Raw genomic sequence first — 9,962 nt, forward strand, 5'->3', positions numbered from 1 at the left:
TGTGCCACCTCAGCACCCTGGTCTTCAGTGTCTCTTACTGTCTCTTTTCTGTGTCCCTTTTTGTTGCATCATCTTGCTGTGCCAGTTCTCCACTCAGGCCAGCTCACCACATGGGCCAGCACTCTGCATGGGCCAGCTCTCTGTGCGGGCCAGCTTGCCTTCCTCAGGAGGCCCCAGGAATCGAACACTGGACCTCCCATATGGTAGATGGGTACCCAATCACTTGAGCCACATCCACTTCCCCAATTTACCCTTAAAATTACTATACTTTATGATGAAACACTCCTTTTTCCTTCCTAGGAATCATATCTGTCATCATTTAATGTATATATGCTTTTATTTTCCTTTTAATGTAATATTTTGCTTTATTAAACCTGTGATTATATGATTATGAGAAACCACTAACTTTGAATAACTAAACAATGAGTTAGAAAAATGAAGAAGAAAGAAACATGATATTGCAATGATCTAAACTTGGAGATGTCTCTGTACTGTCAGCTGCAAGTAATTGAAGGTATCATTCCAATAGGAAACCACAACTTTGGAAATGATCAATGAGCCCTCCTTTAGACTAGGAAAAGATAGGAAAATGCTTTAAGTGTGAAAGTAGCTGACACAGTGCTGTAGTAAGGTCTAAAGAAAGATGGCATCTACCATTAAGATAACAGGGAAGCTCAGGAAAGGAAGACATGAAAGATGAAGACTTTCTTCCATGACCAGTAGACCAAGCCTTAAAAACTGGCTGTTTTTCCCTTTTCTGCTTAGTACTCAGAAAGCTAGAAAGACTGTCGCTGAAATCTAACAGTGAGAAAAATCATAACTTTAGTTGACCAGAGTTGATTGTCAGGATAACCAAGTAGGTTCAATTCAAAGGCCAAGCTTCTCCAGAGATGAGCATATGGACTGTTTCACTGTGGCAGGACATAAGAGAAAGGAGTGGTCATTTTACAAGTGGGTTAGGAGAAATCAGCTACAGTTTTTACCTTCTTTTAGGAAGGTGCTAATATGTCTGCCTTGAAGGACCAAGGGCTCCAGACAGAGGGTAATTATATTCACATAATTTTTATCCCAAAAGTCTCCACTGGGTACTCATGAGAAATAATGGGAACAGAACAGGAGTTCAGAGAGGAAACCTCTAGAGATCTAAAGATGGGGATCATCAGATGCTGGCAGAAGAAAGCATGGAACTCCACCCCTTTGTCTGGCCCTTTCTCTTACTTGATGCAAAACCTTCAAGTCACTAAGGAAGGGTAAATACTAAGTGCTGTCTTTAGGGAATAGTAAAAGACCCATTGTGGCTGAAGCTACAGTAGAAGAAATATCTCTTTATCCTTGGGGGAGAGGCAGGAAATTGTGCTGACTGAACAATCCTATTCCAATAACAAGCAGAGGTCTGCTAATACTTAGGAAAGGGCTGGAAAATTGTCCAAGGCCAAATACAGAAACAAGGCATGGTTTGGCTGCTGGAGGAAGGAGAATCCAGAATGCTGAGAAAGTTCATACCTGAGTTCCAGATGCACAGTGCCAAAGTAAGTTTGAAGCTAGAACAGGAAAACAAAGACCATCCCCTCCTCACAAGCTTAGCACTGAGCAACAAGCAACTGCAGTCAACACAACATGACATCAGGAACATGGAGAAAAACCTTAAGCAGATGAGCAGCAATGGCTGACAGTTCAAGGTAGAACACAAACTCTCAGAATACCCTTCAGTGCCACAGCCTTCACCCTAATGACAAGGAATAGTAGCCCACACTAGAGGAAGTTGAAATCTATGGTGCACTGAGAAACAAAACTCAAATAAAGCACAACTCCTATTTAGATTGATTCAATCCCTTATTGACCTGACAGAAGAGGTATGCCCATTTCTGTGTGTAAGTAATATTTATCTCAGCTTACGATTTTCTATATTTAATGTTTTATACTGAAATAAAAGTTATGAGAATACAAGAAAGAAAGAAAAAACTATTTTGACAAGCAATGAAATCTACAATAAAATAATTATCAGAGATGACCCAAATGTTAGAACCATTACATTGGGATTTAAAAATAACTATGATTAATGTGTTAAAAGTTCAAGTGAAAAGGTAGACATTGTGCATAAGCAGAGGAGTAATTTTTACAGGGAGATGGAAACTTTCAGCAGGAATCAAATGGAAATGTTAGAAATGAAACCCATTATATCAGAGGTAAAATGTTACTGTTAGCCTCATTAATAGTCTCAACACAGTTTAGGAAAGAATCAGTGAACCTGAAGATATGTCAGTATAAATTATCCTCACTGAAGCAAAATAAAGGTAGAAAAAAGTGTAAAAAATATAGAACAAAACATCAAACTGGGACAACATCAAGCTGTAGAACATATGTGTAACTGGAGTTGCAGAAGAAGATAAGAAAACACAGGACATAAATATCTGAAATGATAAAGTCTAAAACATTTTAAAAAATAATAAAATGTATCAAAGAAACTCAGCTCTAAATAGGATAAATACAAAATTCAAAACAAAACAAAATGAAATAAACCATGTAGACAAATCACACATGAAAGTCAAATTACAGTGAACCAAAGGTAAAGAGAAAATCTTGATGCCAGCAAGAAAAAAAACAAAAAACATATTACAGATGAAGGAACAAAATTAACATGAGATACAGCAGACTTCTTGTCAGCAATCATGCAAAGTAGAAGACAATGGATTGACATCTTTGAATTGCTGAAATAAAAAATTTTGTCAAATCAGAATCATACACTCCGTAAAAATAGCTTTCAGGAATAAAAGCAAAATTGAGACTTTTTCAGAGAAACAAAACCTGAGAGATCTTATTGCAAGGAGACTTGCATTAAAAGAAATATTAAAGGACGTTCTTCAGAAAGAAAGAGTATAATACCAGACTGCAATTTGGATCTACACACACACAAAAAATGTGGAGCCATAGAAATGGAAAAGAAATGGTAAATTTAAAAATGTATTTATATATATTTAAATTTCTCTAAAATAATTAACTGCGTAAAGCAATAAAATTAATGTTGTATTGTGGGATTTATACTATAAGTCAAGATGAAATATATGGCAACAATAGCAAAAGGGATCAAAAAGGATTTGGAAGTACATTGTTAGAAGATTCTTACAAAATATCCAATCTGGAATAATAATATCTGAAAATAGACTATGATAAGTAAAGAATATTATTTTAAACTGTAGGGCAACCATGAAAAATTTTTAAATAGCACAATTGTCTGGGATTTAGGATATCTAAGGTGGATAGATATTTGAGTTGTGAACAGTCAACAAGAAACTTGGAATAAAAAATATAGCCAAGAGTATTGTAGCTGTAATTTTAACCTATAAGACCTAAAACTTAATACACCAAAGGTAACCAAGAGTTAAGAGCCAGGGCTTGGAGATTATGTAGAGCCACTCAGACAGTACAGCTGATATTGAGAGATACCCACCATCAACAGGCAGGAGTGCTTTCTCTTGGACCATATATAGAGAAATGATTACCATTAGAGAAACTTTGAATTTAGTTAAGTAGAACTGCCACAAGAAATCCTAAAAATCATTACTCATACCTTTCTTATTTTTGGATATCCTAGGCATCTAGCAAAGCACATTGAATATACAGTAATAAAGAGGATAGACAAGTCCCTGCATTCATGGAACTTACACTTAAAGCTATGTAATATATAAACACTGTAGATAGTGAACATTTAAACACATGTAAAAATATTTTAATTTGAGATAGGGATAAGTGTGATGAAGTGAAAAGAAATTGGAATTTGATGGAGAGTACCTGGTTGCATGAGCTGTCTTGAATGATAAAAAGGAGTCAGTCTTAACCTCTAGGCAAAAGAAAAGTCCTAAAGTAAGGATAGTCTAGAATGGTTGGGTCACAAAGGATAAGGAGACATGTAGCCAGATTCCATAGGACTTTGTAGTTCATGCTACACATGGTCTATACATATTTTATATATATTTTTCCCCCCCTTAGGTAGCTGGGCCAAGGATTGAATCCCAGAATTGTTTTTTTCATTCGTTTGCTTGTTGTTTTATTATTGTTTTTAGGAGGCACCAGGGACTGAATGGGGACCTCCCATGTGGGAAGCAAGTGCTCAGCTGCTTGAGCCACATCCACTCCCCTCAACTATTATTTTGATTGAGATGGGAAGCAGAGTGTTTTAAACATATAACATGATATGTTCAATAAATTTTAAAGAGTGAAGCCAGAAGATAGAATAGAAGAGCCAGGGAGGATTATGTCCAGTCAGGCAGGGACTACCACCCTAACCAGCAGGAAGTAACTACAGAGGAATGATCATCACCCCACAGCGCCTCCTTAAGAATAAGGGCATGAACTCTCCGAGGGGGGAATTGAGGCAGGTTAGAACAGTGAAATGAGGTGCTGATGAGCCACAACATGGCTGAAGACAGCATGGCTGCACCCATGGAGACATTGACCTTTACCTTGAGGTCCCAGTTGGGACTCTTTCTGGGGCCAAGGGGTGGCCCAGATATTCCAAACAAATCTCACCATTGGCCCCCACCACTGATGGAGTAACCAGTAATAGCTGGGGCCCTAGCACTTACATTATCAAGGGAAGGAATAATTTATAATTTAAAAGGTAACCACACAAGCCAGAAGTCACTCTCAATGCCTAGAGGAGTGTGTACCAAATCTTGGTGTTTATTTCTGTCCTTTTCTCTCATTTCTCAGCAAACTCTGTTCTTTTCCCCCATTTCCCAATAAATTCTTTCCACTGGCCTAAATTAATTAATTAATTAAATAAAACCAAAAAGTCTGGGACCAGATGGCTTCACAAGTAAGTTTTACCAATCATTCAAACATGATCTACTACAAATCTTACTCAAAGTCTTCCAAAAAATTGAACAGGAAAGAATGCTAACTCATTCTATAAAGCCAATATAATCCTAATACCAAGATCAGATAAAGATACTACAAAAAAAGAAAATTACACACCAATATCTCTAATGATTATAGATGCAAAAATCCTCAAAAAAATACTTGCAAATGGAATCCAAAAGCACATTAAAGGAATTATACACCACAATCAAGTGGGTTTTATCCCCAGGTATGCAAGACTGGGTTCAACCCAGAAAATCAATTAGTATAATAAATCATATTGATAAATTGAAGAAGTAAAACTACATGATCCTCTCTATTGATGCAGAAAAGCAATTGACAAAATATAGTACCCTTTCTTGATTAAAAAACACGCCAAAAGATAGGAATAGAAGGAAGCTTTCTAAGTATGGAAAAGTACATATATGAAAAACCTACAGCTTGCATTGTAATAAGTGGTGAAAGACTGAAAACTCTCCTGCCAAGATCAGGAACAAGACAAGGAAGCCTACTGTCACCATTGTTATTCAATATTGTGCTAGAGGTTCTAGCTAGAGCAATTAGGCTAGATAAAGAAATAAAAGGCACCCAAACAGGAAAAGAAGAGAAAACTTTCACTATTCACTGATGATATGATCCTATATCTAGAATCTCTTGAAAAATCCACAACAAAGGTGCTAGAACTAATAGATGAGTTCAGCAAAATGGTGGGATACAAGCTTAATACACAAAAATCAATAGCGTTTCTGTACATTACTGATACACAGCCTGAGGAGGAAATCAGAAAAAAATTACATTTGTAATAGCAACTAAAACAATAAAATATTAAAGAATAAACTTAACCAAGGGCATAAAGGACCTGTATTCAGACAACTATAAAACATTGCTAAAAGAAACTGGAGACTTAAATAAATGGAAAGACATTCTGTGTTCATGGATTGGAAGATTAAATATTGTTTAGATGTTAATTCTACCGAAACTGATTTACAGATTCAACACAATCCCAATAAAAATCCCAAAAGCCTTTTTTGTAGAAGTGGAAAAACCTATTATCAAATTTATGTTGAAGAGTAAAGGAGCCCCACATAGCCAAAATGATCTTAAAAAAGAATGAAGTTGGAGGACTCTCACTTCCTGACTTTAAAGCATATTACTTAACTACAGTGGTAAAAAACAGCATGATACTGTCATAAAGACAGGCATGTTGACCAATGGAACCAAAGAGAGAACTCTGAAATAAACCCTCACATCTATAGTCATGTGATTTTTGACAAGGCTGCCAAGCCATCCCAGCTAGGCCAGAACAGTCTAAATATAAAAGCAACAACCATGAAACTCCTGGAAGAAAATGTAGGAAAATATTTTCAAGATCTTGTGTTTTGGTAGTTTCTTAAACCTTATACATGAAGCATGAGCAACAAAAGAAAAAATAAATAAATGAGATTTCCTCAAAATTCAACAAAGGACATTGTTAAAAGGGTAAAAAGGCAGTCAACTAAATGGGAGAAAATATTTGGCAATCACACATCCTATAAGTGTTTAATATTCATGATATACAAAGAGATCATACAACTCAACAATAAAAAAAAATAAACTACCTGATTAAAAAATAGACAAAAGACTTGAAAAGATGATTGTCCAAAGAAGAAATACAAATGGAAAAAAAAAAAAAACACACATGAAAAAATGGTCAGCATCACTGATGATTACAGAAATGCAAGTCAAAACTACCATGAGATATCATTTCATTCCTATTAGACTGGCCACTATTAAAAAGTCAGAAAACTGCAAATGTTGGAGAGGATGTGAAGAGATAGGATTGCTTATTCAGTGTTGGTGGGAATGTAAAATGGTACCACCATTGTAGAGTACTGTTTGGTAGTTCCTAGGGCAGTTAAATATAGACCTACCTTGGGACCCAGCAATACCATTACTAGGTATGTATCAGAAGAACTGAAAGCAGAGGCAGTAAAAGGCTTAGTGGCATTATTCATGATTACAAAAAGTTAGAAACAACTCAGGTGTCCATCAACTGATGAATGGATAAACAAATTGTGGTGTATACACACAATGGAATATTATGCAGTGGTAAAAAGAAATAAAGTTGTGAAGTGAAGCACCACCCAGGACAACTCCACGTCCCGAAAACGCCTCCACATCTCATCTCTTCCTCCCTTTCCCCACACCCAGCAGCCACCATGGCTACCGTTCCCACGCCCATTCCACATTTTCTCTGTGGACATTGGATTGGTTGTGTCCATTGCACACCTATGTCAAGTGAGGGCTTAGATTCCACATGGGTACTGGATGCACTCCTCCCGCTTCCAGTTGTAGACACTCTAGTATATCACAACATGGATGAAACTGGATGGCCTTATATTGAATGAAGTGAGCCAGACACAAAAGGACAAATATTGTTTGATTGTGCTAGTATGAACTAAATATATTGTGTAAGCTCATGAAGTTAATAATTGGAATATACACCACCAGAAAATAGAAGAAGGGTAGAGAATGGGAAGCTAAGGCTTAATCTGTACAGAATTGGTAAAAACTGTTTTTTGTAAATATTTGGGAATGAATAGAAATGGTTAAAGCATATCATGATGTTTGTAACTAGCAGTACTACTATATGGATATGACAGTGGTTGAAAGGGAAAGGCTAATGTCATGTATATTACTAGAAGGAACGCTAATAACTGTAACATGGGACTCTATAAGATAGTAAAACTTCATGTAAGATACAGTTATGGGTGAGATTGCATATATAAGACTGCTTTTATAAAATAAAAATACAAATATTATAGAGAGAAGAAAAAGGTGTAGCAGCTATATATGGTAGGGCAAGCATAAAGAGAAAGAAAGTTGATGCATTTTGGTTGTTTGTTTTTTGTTTATTATTATTGAAATAATGAAAGTGCTATAAGAATGATTGAAGTGATGAATGCACAACTAGGTAATTACACTGAATACCATTAATTGTATACCTTTGGTGGATTTATGCTTTATTAATATGTATCAATAAAATTCATTTGTTAAGAAAAAATGCAAACAGTGTAGAATAATATTTGTATATGCATTATATACCATGAAATGATTAACATCAATAATATGTAAAGATTGTCTACAAATCAATAAGTAAATGACAAATGGCATGATAGAAAACTGGCAAACTATGCTTACATGGTAACAAAACATGTAAGAATGTCTTTAGAAGATAGATATAAATTCATAAATATATTTCCATTAAGAAAATAGCTTTTAAACCATGAATAGTCTTGCAAGCTAGATTTATGAGGTAAGAACCCAATTAGGTTTGCATTTTGCTATACATTGCCTTCTGTCTCATCCCACTGAGTTTCTGAGATTGAACATGTACTAGCAGTGTGTCTCAGATTTTCTGAAATAAACATTTGGATCCTTATTTTTTGCTTGGAGAAAAATTATAAAATACTACATAAAAGCATAAAAAGCCTGGGGAAATCATTAATATTGACTCATAAATTATGTTTGCTTAAGCATAGGAGTCAGTGAATTTGCTTTAAGTGTACCATTTGATTATTGTTCTATTTATCCACAGCTTTGTGAGATTACTGTATTTGAAATAAGCAATGTTATGGTTTTGTCTGCAGTGTACTTCAGAATGTTTTATAAAATAAAAATGAACTCAAACTTAAAAAATTTTATTAGGCATATATTCATTTTATACTTTCTAGGAAGAATATTCCTAAGTAGCAATTTCCTTTGACAAGTTACCTTCAGGATCTAAGCATTTGCCTTTTGGTTTACAACTAATCTCAACAATAATTACCTTGTTTTTTTATAAAAAATATTTATTTTTAAAGATTTAGATTACATAAATGTTACATAGAAAATAAAGGGGATTTTCATATATGCCACCCTTCTCCCCTCCCACACTTTTCCCCATTAACAACATCTTTCATTAGTGTGGTACATTTGTTACAATTGATGAACACATATTGAAGCACTGTTACTAACCATGACCTATAGTTTACATTATGGTTTACACTTTGTACTACTCAATTTTATAGGTTTTGACAAAATGTATAATGGCCTATATCTGTCATTGCAATGTTATGCAGAACAATTCCAATGTCCCCAAAATGTTCCATGTTATACCTATTCTTCCCTCTCCCTCTCAGAACTTGTTGGTCACTGCCTTTATATCAATGTTAAAAATTCTCCCATTACCAGAATAATAATAAGTCTACTTTAGTACACAGTTGCATTCCCCCTTATGTTTTTTCCTTCCTCAATCTTGAGAATTTTAGGATGGAGGGGCCCACTCTGCTTCCAATTGAGAAGGGTCTTTTATCCCAGGGGACAGATGGATGGAACTGTTTTGCTTGCAATTGTAGATAGTCTCTGTTTTTGCAGATGGTCATTGTCCATCATCATCCTTTCGTTAGTTGTCCTGGGTGAATTTGATGAACTGAAGAGTAGGTATTGGCTGCAACTCTGCTGAGGTTCAGGGCTCAACTGGCATAAAAACATCCAGAAGATTTAAGTCCCTGGAATATATATTTAACAGGTATAATGCTAATTATAGGTTCAAATAAAAGGGGTAGAAGACTCATGTATAGAGAAAATATAAATGAGTCTAAGTCTGATACACTGGAGAGATAGGTTATCACATATTCCAAGGTAAGGCCCACCAACAGGGAGCTCATTTCCTGGGGTTGTCTGCCCTACCTAGAGTGTCTAGATGTTTCTAGAGCCGTCAAGAGCACCCCTGCTTGAGGCACTGTTTACTGTGGCAGTCAGTGAGATCTTCCTGAGGTACGCATAAGCATAACCTCTGGAATGACCTCCCAACTCCCTTTGAAATCTCTTAGCCATAAAAACTCATTTGTATTTACTATTTCCCCCTTTTGGCCTAAGTCTTTTTCCAAATGCATCACTAGTTGGCACTTGGTAATACTCCCTTGTTAGCAGGGAAGTTCATCCCCAGAGACAAACCCCATGCCAGGGGGACAGTAATTAGTTTATATGCTGAGCTTGGCTTAGAGAGAAGCCGCATTTGAGCAACAAGAAGCCTTTCAGGAGGTAACTCTTTGTAATTCAGGGATAGTCATAGATAATGACAC

Source organism: Dasypus novemcinctus, chromosome 7 (genome assembly GCF_030445035.2).
Source record: "Dasypus novemcinctus isolate mDasNov1 chromosome 7, mDasNov1.1.hap2, whole genome shotgun sequence".
NCBI lineage: Eukaryota > Metazoa > Chordata > Mammalia > Cingulata > Dasypodidae > Dasypus > Dasypus novemcinctus.